We start from the raw sequence: 13,256 nt of genomic DNA on the forward strand, positions 1-13,256 counted from the left end.
TAGGTGATGACTCGACAAATAATCCGAACTGTCGGCCAAGCGACAGGACTGGCGTCGCACTATAGTAGTTGGCGCCAGACAATTTAGTAAATGTCTGGCGCTACACACTATAATGTGGCGCTACAGCTCAGACTTTGGCGCCAATATTGGAGCTTCGGTCTAGGACTGTTTTCGGTATTATTAGTCAACTGAGGTATGCCTAAAGTCGTACTAGGTCCATTCCAATTAAAAAAAACTTTATTGACTCAAATTAATTAATTAACTAATTAATTAATTAGGCAAAGTTCTTTAAGTCATTAATTTTAATCTCAACACAAATCAACAAACGGTTAAGAGAAATATAGAATATATATGCACAACAAATAATGCACAATTAGTCAAGTAGGCACAATATGATGCAATGAGTTTGCAACCTAACCATGGGTCTAGTTCTCTAAAGTTCGGGATATGGTTTAGTCAATAGAGGGTCCATGGTTAATTGTCCGGATGCACCGCGCGGAAGCCTAACCGTGAAGGGTTGGCGCGAGTGGATGGGACACCGCGAGTTTTAGAAAAAACTCACTTCCATGGTTTGGTGAATTCAACATCTCGGATGTACCCTTTGTTGCCAGGAGCGTTCAATCGGGTAGATGGAGCATGAATTCCCAGAGGGTTATGTCCATATGTAGAACACATATGGGTTTCAGAAAAGTGAGAAAAAATTCAATCAGGAAGTAGGGTCGAGCAAACAATACGAAAAACCGGTCGAAATTAGAACGCATATTTCTGGCTCGGTATTGGGGGAAATTGGCGTTAGCAAACAGAGATTGGCGCCAACTTTTAACTGTAGCGCCTGGCGCCAATACTGGCGTCTGGCGCTACGGCTAAAAGTGTGGCGCCAAGCTCTGGCCCTTGACGCTACTTCCCACATGCCTCAGCAGCTTTCTGTGCTCGATAAAATTTTCCAGTTTCGCGCGGTGTTATTTCAGTCCTAGTTGTGAAAGACATTCCTCAAATTTCCTACGTGTAAAATCCTATGTTTTTGACTCATTACGGATGGTCTTTCCAATGAGAACCTTTTTATGCATATGACAATAATGTTAATCAAAATTACGCACATGAAATACTTAGAACTTTTCGAGTCTCATCCACTCATTCTAAATCATTGCCGAAACAAATTCAGGAATTAAAATAGAAATCCTCCCCAGTGGAGTCGCCAAAAACTGTAGGGAATAATTTCAAGCCTTTAAAATCCCACTAGCTTGAACCCCACTGTGATCATACACTAAAGTACAGTGGCGTCCAAAAGGGAAGAAGATAGAGCAAAAGAGTCGCCAACAAGTTTTTAAGGAACTTGTAAACCGTTCACGAGGTGAAGGTTACACCCCTTAACGATCAAAGAGATCGTCAACTCCATAAGGTCATGAACCAAATAAGGGTTCGGGGATGAAGGTACAAATCCAACCTAAAAGAGATTGAACCTGCCCTAATAATAGGCCTCTACTTTATTCTGCTCGTATTCATGTGCGCTTTCTGATTAACATGCAATCAATAGGTTAACCCTTAACCTGTTTAATCTATGTTGGTTGAATATTAATGCACAAATAAACTATTATTGGCGATCACTTGAATTATAATCATAATTAACCCTAACAAGATTATTAATTATCTTATTAAGCGTGATTACAAGTACCAATTCCCTTTAAACATGCAATAAAGGTGATCAAGCAATAAAGAATATAATATCAAGCAACAATAATAATAATCAACATCATGAATAATAAAATTATAATCATAACAATAATAATATTCATAATCATGTTAAAGCATAATAAATATAGCAAGATCCTAGACATGATACTAACAAGATTAATAACAAACCCTAGCATGTCACTAAGCAATAAAAATCAAATCTTTAACCCTAACATGATACTAACAATCATAAATATTAGGAAGAACATAGGAAGCATCATAACAATCATATTTGATATTAAAAATAACCTAGAGATGATACTAGGAATATCATAATAACAATATAAACATGATATCTACATCATAAATAAATTAAAATCAATTAAAGTACTTACTTTGATGCCTCGTACCTCTTTCTAATAACAAAATACACACGTTAGTAACTTCAAGGAAAAATAATAATCAAACAACTAAATTAAATAATTGAAAAAGAGATTTGGGACCAAACCCTCAGAAATTAAAACCTTTCACGTCTAGGGCGAAGGCAACTTCGAATATGGCTAGGTGTTTCTAGATCTTGTGAATGCGGAATTTTGTATTAAAAAGCAAGAAAGAATTGAATGCTAAAGAATACTTGAGAATGAGAGAATTGGTGAATGTAGATGTAGATGATGTGATGAATTAAAACGGAATTTTTGATACGATATTTATAGAGAAAATCAACCAAAAAAGATAATTTAACAAAACAGAGTCTGAAGATCACAAAACAGGATTGGCACCAACCCTGGCTAACTGGCGCCAGGCACCAGTGGCTAGCGCCAGGCGCCAATGGCTAGCGCCTGGCGCCAAGCCTGGTTCCAGGCGCCAAGGCCTGGGGTTGGACGCCAAACTGGATTTCGACGCGTTTTCGAAAATCTGATAAATTTACCGTACTGGAAGATAAAATAATATAATTCCTTCGAAAATGCTATTTGATCTTGATTAAAACTCTTAAAAGTCAACAAAGTCAACTTATCAATGCTAATTAAATTAGGAATGAAAAGAACCTTCTAGAAGATTCTAGAAGACTAAAACAATTCCTAATTGCATTAGGAATGATAAATCATATTAGGCCCTCCCCTAGATCATTGGGCCGTACATAAAGCTCAAATCGGGCCCAGTTTAGTAAATTGGCCATAACTTCCTCAATATTCATCGGAATTGGGCTTATAATATATCGTTGGAAAGGTCTTTGCAAGCCCCATCCAACTACACCACTATTGGACCCATATCATGGACCAACCAAACTGGATTAGCTGTTTTCTTAAAATAAAGTTTTCCAAAACAGGGAGAAAAGAAAAGAAATAAAACTTTCCGCAACACTAGACCTTTCCACACTTTCGTTTCATTCGATTATGATTCGACGCGAAAGGTACTCATCACTGGGTTTGGTTTTGGGGAGACACAAATGGGTGTATACAGTGAGGGAACTCTTCTTCTATTTTGAATAACTTTCTTGATAAAGAACTCCTTCAAGTCTTCTTAGCTTCAGTTACTTCTTCCATCTCCAAGATCAATTTCACCTAAACTAAACAAACACTTGAAAAGCCTTTATGAGATGAGTTTGTTGTAGCTTAAGTTCCTCATCATCAAAACCTTTAAGCATCAACAGAAATTATTAAAAATAAAACTTGCAATTGAAATACGGAGTATTATTGAGCATGGCTTATAAATGCTTGGTAGAGGGAATAATCGGTCGTTGGACAATCACCCTAAAACCAAACAATATTTCTACCTAAACCAACCTAAGACAAGTCTAGGGTAAGTAGAGGATCGTAACCACATGGAATGGGTAAGTACACCGAGAATATGAAACGGTTGCAATCTAGTTCGGTCACAAATGGGGGGTTTTGATTAGATAACTACTATGGAGACAAACACTAGGGGGAAATAGGGATCAACTCCAACCAAACCAACGTATCAAATCAATAGGCAAGCATGAACACAAATTGGGTGATAGAGAGGGCACTCAACATTGCCTTCTTTCGAAGCCACAACACTAAGCAAACCTAAACCAAACTCAACTAACAAGATAGGCCAACCAAGTCTTAACAGTGGGAAGTAGACTACTACCTCGGGTTTGTCTTTCAATCGGTCCAAGAAAGCATTAAGGCACAAATAATTGGGATTTCTCACCTAATTGTTGCAACTAAGACTACTACATTATTCAAACAAGGAACCATAATCAAGAGGAATTTAGCATAATCATATAAGAATAGGCTCACAACTAGACTCCATCTCTCAATGCTAGCATAGAAGTGAATACATGAGCATAAGTGGCCAACCAATTACACATGCAATTAACCAATCCCTTAACAATCAATCTTACAAATGATTGAGTTTTTGAGAAACTAAACTAAGGGAGAGGAAAACTATGAACTAATTAAGAGAATAAGTTTAAAGGAGTTAAGAGGGAAGAAGATCCATACAAATGAGCCCCCAAAAGCTATTTATAACCCCCAATTACATAGTAAACTCCGCAATAGAAAGCTCGCAGAACCTAATGGGAGAGGCCTCTCCAAGGTCTGGAAAGGCCGCTCCTAAGGACTGGAGAGGCCGCTCCATGTCTTGGAGAGGCTGCTCCAAACTGGGGGAGATTGGGGCAGAATGTTCCGTAGCAGGGTGCAGAGACCTCTCCAAAAAGGTGGAGAGGCCGCTCCTCAGGTGGAGAGGCCACTCCCCTATGTTGGAGAGGCCTCTCCTCATCTCTTCTTCCAAATCTACCAAGTAAGGCAGGAAGTTCAGCAACGAGGTGGAGAGGCCTCTCCAAATAGGTGGAGAGGCCGCTCCAGGTGGAGAGGCTGCGGCATAAAGTTGGAGAGGCCTCTCCTCACAAAATCCTTGAAACTGCCAAGTTTGGCAGTAGCTACAACAGCGGGGTGGAGAGGCCTCTCCACTGACCTGGAGAGGCCGCTCCTAGGGAGAGGCCGCGCCACTCTATGGAGAGGCCTCTCCACTGCACATCTCTCTTTCTTCTTGACTTGGCTCCTTTTCCTTGGCTTCTTTCCATCATCTTCTTGCTTCTAACCTTGGTTCATCATCCATAGGCTTCAATTGGTCGTCTTTGGACCTAAAATCTCAACAAAAACACTAACAGCCCGTGAAGCATAGGATGCACAAAAATTGCATAAAAATAGAGTGAATAATGAACTAAGGCATCAATTCCTCACATATTCAACGTTAAAAACCACTCTATAATCATACAAAATAGCATGCTATTAATGCTCTGTATTAACTAAGAATTTTGATTAATTGAATACTGATGTCCATTGAAAACACACTACTACAAAAAACCCCTAATAAGTCGGACTTTTAGAGTCACCTGTACATAAGGTGCGACTTATAAACCTATCGAGTCGCCTCATATTTATTAGGCGACTTGTTAAGTTGGGGTTAAAATCAACAAAGCACCTAACGAGTCGCCTAATATATATGAGGTGACTTGATAAGTTAACAAGTCGCCTCATATATGCATGCGACTCTATAATCCGACTTATTTGGTGGTTTAAATTATATTTTCAAAGTCACCTGTACATAAGGTGCGACTCAAAACCCTGTCGAGTCGCCTTATAAATATTAGGCGACTCATCAATAGGTGAGTTTTCTTATCTACGACTCTCACCTAATGAGTCGCCTCATATTTATAAGGCAACTTGATAGGTTAAAAAGTCGCACCTTATATACAGGTGACTTTAAAAATCTAATTTAAGCCACCTAATAAGTCAGGTTATAGAGTCACATGCATATATGGTGCGACTTGTAAACCTATCAAGTCACCTCATGTATATTAGGCGACTCATTAGGTGCTTTGTTGATTTTAACCCCAACATAACAAGTCGCCTAATAAGTATGAGGCGACTCGATATGTTTACAAGTCGCACCTTATATATAGGAGACTCTCAAAGTCCGACTTGTTAGGTGCTTTATTATATGACCACTACCTAATAAGTCGCCTAGCTAATACGTGAGACGCGACTCGATAGGTTAATTCTAAAAATGTATATAAAATAGTTACAATATCATATATATATGAAAAGTAACTTTGGCATAATGGCAAGAACTTCAACCTTCCACGCAAAGAACCAGAGATCAAGCATGCTCAGTGTCATAAACACTGACATTATATGAGCTAATAAAAATAGTTGGAAAAAATGTTGATTTTTTACGTGTCACCTCTTTCAACACAAGCGACACAATAGATTAACCTATGGAGTCGCCTCTTTCAACACAAGCGACACAATAGCTTAACAAATAGAGTCGCCTAACAACTAATAGGCGACTTATATAAAAGCTATCAAGTAGCCTTAGAGGCGACTCCTAAAGTTGGAAGCTATTGTGTCGATGGCTGTGGAGTCGCCTTTAAAGCGACTCGTTAGGTCATTTACAGGCGACTCGATAGGGGTTTTTTGTAGTAGTGACATTTTATATAAGAATTCTAATTAAGAACTAATGACTTACGACTTACGATTTACGAAGTAAATATGTTAATTTTTTGTCAGAAACGACCGAAACTACATACTTAATAAAACCTAAAAATTGTGAGAAACTAGCTATAAAAAAATATTGTAAGAAACTACCCATTAAAAGGTAAAATGCTGTAAAATATTACCTTTGATCTTATCTTTATCGTTGACCCAATTTGCCGGCGTTGAGCCACCGTAAAACCCTAAAAACACCTATATATTGTTGTCCCGAAACCAACACAATTTGCTTGAAACTGCGTCAAGCCGAAACCACCCTACAACCCAAAGCGACGACTTCAGGGATGTTTAATTTTGTGGTATGTAGTAATGTAGGTCAACACTGGAAAATTTGGCCAACTGTAATAATTCGGCTAAAGCTAGTCTCTTATAATATTATTATTATTATTATTATTATTATTATTATTATTATTATTATCACAAATTCTGAATTTTATTACTCGTAAATAGTTTCTAATTTTTTTTTTTTTTTAATAGAAAAAATAGTTTATGAGTTTTATCCTAAGTAACTATCATCCCTATCTCCATCAATAACATCGCCATCAGTTATAAAAGCTTTTGACAATTACCTTCCCAAATATTACAAATTTTACTGCATGCAAATTACAATCTTCTACGTGTAACAAATCAATTCATACACCATCCATCAAACATGCAACCTGCTTCCTCACCACAAATTGCACCTCCATTTTCAACCTATCCAAGCTTCTCGTAGTCACACTTTAACCATCAATTTCATCTTTAAGTAGAACTACACTTATCCACATTTTATTCCCAATTTAATCAATTACTACGATACTCTCATCTTTTCAAATTTGCTGCATTTTAACACAACAAAAACCCAATTCATATACCCCAATTCTAATTTCATAACATTATTATACTAAAATGAGTAGTAGCATCAAAGTAAAGAAATCAACCATGGTACGACCAGCTAAGGAGACACCAAAAGGTAGTCTTTGGCTATCAAAATTAGACATGATCATACGCCAACCATACTCACATACTAACGTACTCCACCTCTATACAAAAGCCTTCGACACCGAAGTTTTCGAGGAGGCTCTTAGTAGAGCCTTAGTGCCATTCTACCCATTAGCAGGGCGGCTAATATTCAACGATGACAACGGAAGGTACGAGATCGATTGCAATGCTAAGGGAGTCTTATTTCTCGAGGCGGAATCGACGGAAGCTCTAGCCGATTTCGGGGACTACTTGAGTCCCGACCCTCAACTCATGAAAGGGTTGTTTCCTACGTGCGACTACTCGGGAGGGGTCTCGTCGTTCCCTATATTACTTGTGCAACTAACTCGGTTTAAATGTGGGAGTGTATGTCTTGGGTTTGCTACACATCACCATGTTTGTGATGGGTCTTCACATTATCATTTTGTCAACTCGTGGGCTAGATTGGTTCGAGGGTTAGACCTTGATGTTTATCCGGTTCATGATAGGTTTGCTTACCTTGCTCCTCGTAACCCGCCTCAAGTTAAGTTTCGACACTTGGAGTATGAGCCATCTATACCTCCTTTAGCCCCGAAGGGTTTATCAGGTGATTATGTCTTCCGCCCATTCATTTCTGAATAAGTGACACAATCGAATTTGACCTACATGTCAATGTATTAGTTTAATCTTACATGTATTATATACTAGTTAAAAAAAAAAAAATTGATAGTTTAAAACTTTATGTTTATATGTATTTTACAACATATTTTATGGTACAATTTGTTTTTAATAGATTATACCCTCCGTTTATAATCGCAGCACTAGGTGATGCATATATATAGTTCTAGGTAAATCATAACGAGGGAACCAAAAGGAGAATGTAATAATATAAAACATAGTTGGTATGGGTATATTTAATTGTTAGTAGGAAAGATAAATAATAATAATAATAATGATAATAATAACAATAATAATATCAATAACAATAATAATACGAGTAATAAAAAGTATAAGTGGAGTTGATAGAAGAGAGAAAGTATAAAATATAGATGAGTCATTACGAAATAAGGAATTATTGCAATTATTATGAAACGGCTGTAAAACAAAAGTGTTGTGTTTAAAATTTAGTACTCTAACAAATATTTTTTGTTTTTTTTTTTTTTTTTTTTTTTTTTTGTTTTGTTGTTGTTGTTGTTGTTGTGTGTGTCAAAAATACAAAATGCATTGTTAGAGTGCTAAATACCTATGATCAAATTTTAGAACTTAAATAATGAAAAAAATTTCAACGTGTTAATTATTTTGTGACAAAGGATGTAACTTTTGAAACAAATTAATATTTCATAAATTAACTCAAAATTGACTACTTGATTAGGTGAAATGGTTACAACAACCGAGTGTATCTTCAAGCTCACCAAAGACCAAGTTAACATCTTAAAATTACAAGCAACTTCTCAAGAACAAGAAGTAACAAATAACAAGCTAAGTACATTTGAGATTCAAGCTGGGCACGTGTGGCGCAGTGTATGCAAGGCGCGTGGATTAGCAAACGATCAAGACGTCAAACTTTACATCACTGCAAATGGACGGTCAAGATTGAAGGAGATGGCAATACCACAAGGGTATTGTGGTAATATCCTCTTTCATGCAACTTGTGTAGAAAAGGCAGGAGATGTCACATGTAAACCACTTTGGTATGTTGCGAGTAAGATTCATGAGGCAATTAAGAAATTAGATGATATTGAGTATTTAAAATCAGCTATTGATTATGTGGAATCACATCCAAATCTATTGGATATTGTTCATGGGCCACAAACTTACACAAGCCCAAACTTTTCAATAAATTCTTGGGCTAGGTTACCTTGTCATGAAGCTGATTTTGGGCTTGGTGAGCCCATTTTTACAGGTATTAATGGGCTGAAATTTGAGGGGCAAACTTGCATTACACCATGCTCAACTGGGGATGGTAGTTTTTCAGTGACAATCAAGCTTTTCACATCTCATATGAAGGCTTTTAAAGAGTATTTCTACAAGATTAGCAGCAAACTTTGAGGAAATAACTATTTATTGTGATTCTTGCACGATTCTTGGAAGGTTCTTTCATGACTTTCTTTTACGTACATTTTCCTTGAATGAAATTCAAACAAGCTAATAAAAGTAGCAAATCTTGTTTTTGTGGGCGTCTTGCTTATAAGTTTTTGCCTTTCACTTAATACAGTTTTCTTTTTATAATAATAAAGTATTATAAAGATTTCTATTTTATTTATAACTTGTAATATCTTAGTAAGGACTATAAAAATAAAGTATGGTTTATTAAAAGGCATGGTCATTCATTAGTGAAGAAATAAATTTCAATTTTATGATTAAAACTGGCTTTTTTTTTAATAGCAATTAAAATTGGCTTTAAGCTAAGCTTGTTGCATTGATTATTTAAAACACTTTTTTTTTCTAAATTTGATTTTTGCATTTAATAAGTCAAGTGGAAAAAAGAATCCTAAGATTTATTAGGCGAGTGTGTTGTTTCAATGAATACTACAAGAAGGGAGGGTTGAATTGTAGTATGACAGATTTGTCAAAATTTTTGCGGAAATAAAAACAAGCTAAAGGAACTTAAAGTGCAAGAAAGATTTTACGTGGAAAACTCCTTGGCCTTAATCAAGGAGAAAACCCACGATCACTTGGGATTTTAGGAAAAGAGAGTCTTCACTAGAATAGGGTAAATGGTCCTATTACAAACTAAAGACTCTATCTTTGAGTTCTTCACCGAACCCAAAGCCTTGAGGAACAAGTCACCCAATTTATTACTCTTCTCTTCTCTTTCTCTCTTCTCACTTCTCTTTCTCTTCCTAATTCTCTTTCTCAATTCTCACTTCTCTCTCTCACTTCTCTTTCTCTCTCCTCTTACTCACAAGTAGAAGTTCACTCAAACTTCCCAATTTTCCAAAATACAACTTTAAAAGATTAGCTCTAGCATAACGACATTAGAACACTTTATTTCTCTATTGTGGAATTGACTCTTGTCTCGATTAAAGAAAACAAAGGCTGAAATGTATTTGAGCAAGGGTGAGTTTTTTCAACTGAAATCAATAACTATTTATATACCAAATCCATTTAGGAAAAACCTCTTTGTGCAACAAATCCACAATGCCACTACTCCAACCCACTAGGAAGAGCATGTCCTAAAATTAAGGGCATGAACTCCTTAATGTGCAAGACCATGATATGAAAGAGATCATGGGGAGTAGGCCGCAAGTTTTGGGAAAACTGAAATTAGATTTTATTTGCAAAAAGATATTTCAAAAATATAACAAAATAAAATCCTTTTTGTTAAAAATAGATAAAATCCTTTTTGATAAAAATAGATAAATGTTTTCCTAAAAACAAGCTTGCACAACATTATCTTTTTATACTAATTCCACACAGATATTTCGAATCTAATCCTATCCTTATACTTACATAAATCCTAAAATATAAAAATATATTAGTCTTCATGTTTCTCTGCTGAAGCTTCTGCTCTGAGGCTTCTGTTCCTTGGAAGGAACTTCTCTTCTTTGGCGAAGCTTCCACTCTGAAGCTTATGTACCCTGAGCTAGGGAAAACTTCTCTTCTCAAGTCTTCATTTCTGAAGCATCAGTTCCTGTAAGGGAACTCTTCTCTTTTAGATTGCTTTGTTCCTAGCTTTCTTGGTGATTCAGTATGTTGAGAGAACATGGCTTTGTCATAAGGAGAAATTTGTGACATATTGGATGAACCAGATTCTTCACTTTGGTAACACCACCAATTGTAGAGTTGAGAGCCAACATTCAGCAGTGAAAACGTGGTTTGAATTATCCACAGGTTAGTTGTTTTACTGTATTAGTTGTTGTCGTTATTACGTAATTGTAATTATAATAAAAAATTAAAATGTTTTTACTAATTTGAATCAATGGCAGGTTCTTTGGATACCGTATGGGCCCGAGTCCATTGTCATATCGGTAATCGAAGCATACAAATTCGTAATGAGTTGGAGGCATCAAGGTCTAAAATTGGTCAGATAGACAGACAATTGCCACTGTCACGTATAAGTGGCAAAGTGTCTCAACATTGCTTGAAAGAACTTCATAACGAGAAGAAAAGGATGCAGGATTTGAGTTACCAGGTTTATGAACGTTGTGGATGTGCTATGCGTGTGACCCATAGTGTTCCATGTGCTTGCCAGATATATGATTCGATAGTTGCACAGACAAGCTTCTATAGCAGCCAAATTCATTCTTTCTGGAACACATTGGTTATTGGTGATGGTGTTAACATTTAGGAAGTGGTTAATGATTTGACCGAGGAGGCTGCACATTTTCGATCCCTAATTGATGAAGTAATGGAAAGTGATCCGACTGTACGTCAAAATGTATCGCGAATCATTGAAGAGGGGCTACATCCGAATCATAAACACCTTGAAGAACCACATGTGAACCTCAACGTTCGTGGTCGACGGAGGAACAATGACACCAGGCGTGATCGAAGTTATTTCGAGCATGTGAACCGTCAATACACGGTGGTGACCAACAACCAGGTAATATTAAAAGTCTATTGATTTTGAAAATTATGCTTGTAGCTTTACTAATAATTTATCTTTTAATTATGTGCAGTAGATCCGTGTGACATTAGTCAATGCAGGTATTTGAACCTGCTTCCAGGCCCAATGTTGCCGTACATTACGTCTTGGAAGGATGTCATTGGTGATGGGAATTGTGGCTTTCGTTGTGTCGCCGACTTCTTCTTTGGCGATCAGGCGCTATGGGTTGACGCTCGGAAAACAATAGCGAACGAGATCGCTGGTCATCCTGATTTATACGAACGGATTTACGGGCTTGGACAACTTTGTATGAACGTAGAGCATATTCGATGGTATGGTGAGTCTGTCGGAGAGCGGCATTGGATGGTTACAATTCAAGATTTATTTCCTATTGCTACGTGGTTCAACGCAAGGGTGATTTGTCTCGGGGTAGACCTAGTACCAACTTGCTACTACTCATGCATCACAGTCTTATCGCCGAGGGCACGCAACGGGGTCCGGACACCGAGTCGAGAGTTCGTGATTGCTACAGTTTGTGGATCACATTTCATCCGTCTTGACCTTGTACCTGATTCACCTCTCCCACCGATCGCCGGTTGGTGGACTGAACACCACGAGGCTAGTGTTAATGGATGGGATCAACAATATGAATTTAGAAGGAACATGTGGGATGCATTAGTTAGGTAGTTTGTAATGCACATTCACTGATTTTGAACAATTGTAAGAAAAGTAGAATTATAAATATAATTTTTAATGTGCTTGTTTTTAAGTTAGTTAAAATCTAACATGACATGCAACAAAACATAAAAATTAAAAGTGTCTAGTTTTTACATTACATGACAAAAAAAAAAAAAAAAAAAAAAATCAGTTCAAATAAGTAATTAAAACTACTAACACGACTTCCAATCAAATTAATTTAAAGGCCCATTTTTTTACTTCCAATCGAATACAAGCTGCTTAGTTATTGTCCGAGTCTCATTCGACATGTGAGGATACTCAGCTAGTGCTCTTTGGTGAATCTCCATGGACCGACCCATCCACTACAAATCAGACAATAACATAGTATATACACAATAATTAGTAGAAGTCATTCTTAATATTATAATAAGCATAGAGACTTACATAATCAGTATTAGTCCGCTCAGGTAGGTTGCTTGTAGCTCCTGCACCTGGAGATACCCGCGGGTGAGAAAACCTGTACAGCCACTGCATGTAACCAGGCACAATCAAAGAAGCTGCAGCACTAAGCCTGGTGAGGGCACCTAAAACTACACTCTGAGATACCCCGAGGACAAACCTCTTCCACATCACATCTGTCATCTCGGTCGGGAAGTCTACCCGGTACATCTTCAAGTTAGTCGGCCTCTTGGCCTTCTCTGGCCTGATGATCTCACGGGGAATGCCTTGCACGAAACCAAGCTGTCGCACTACTCTATCAGGCATGTATGACTCAATGATGTTACGATACTGGATGCAACCAATAAATAAAGTGGCGGGCACTCCTAATGCAAGATCAACTCCGTACGGTAGCCAATTCACCTCACGGTCAGTCAGCGCATCAATTCTTGTACGAAAAG

At 37.3% G+C, this 13,256-nt stretch overlaps 1 pseudogene; it reads left to right on the plus strand.

The window, feature by feature from the left end:
* The first annotated feature begins 6,997 nt into the window (after positions 1–6,997).
* Positions 6,998–9,179, plus strand: LOC145628120 (anthranilate N-benzoyltransferase protein 2 pseudogene; annotated as a pseudogene).
* The last annotated feature ends 4,077 nt before the right edge of the window (positions 9,180–13,256 follow it).

Source organism: Chenopodium album, chromosome 1, assembly GCF_948465745.1.
Source record: "Chenopodium album chromosome 1, dcCheAlbu1.1, whole genome shotgun sequence".
NCBI lineage: Eukaryota > Viridiplantae > Streptophyta > Magnoliopsida > Caryophyllales > Amaranthaceae > Chenopodium > Chenopodium album.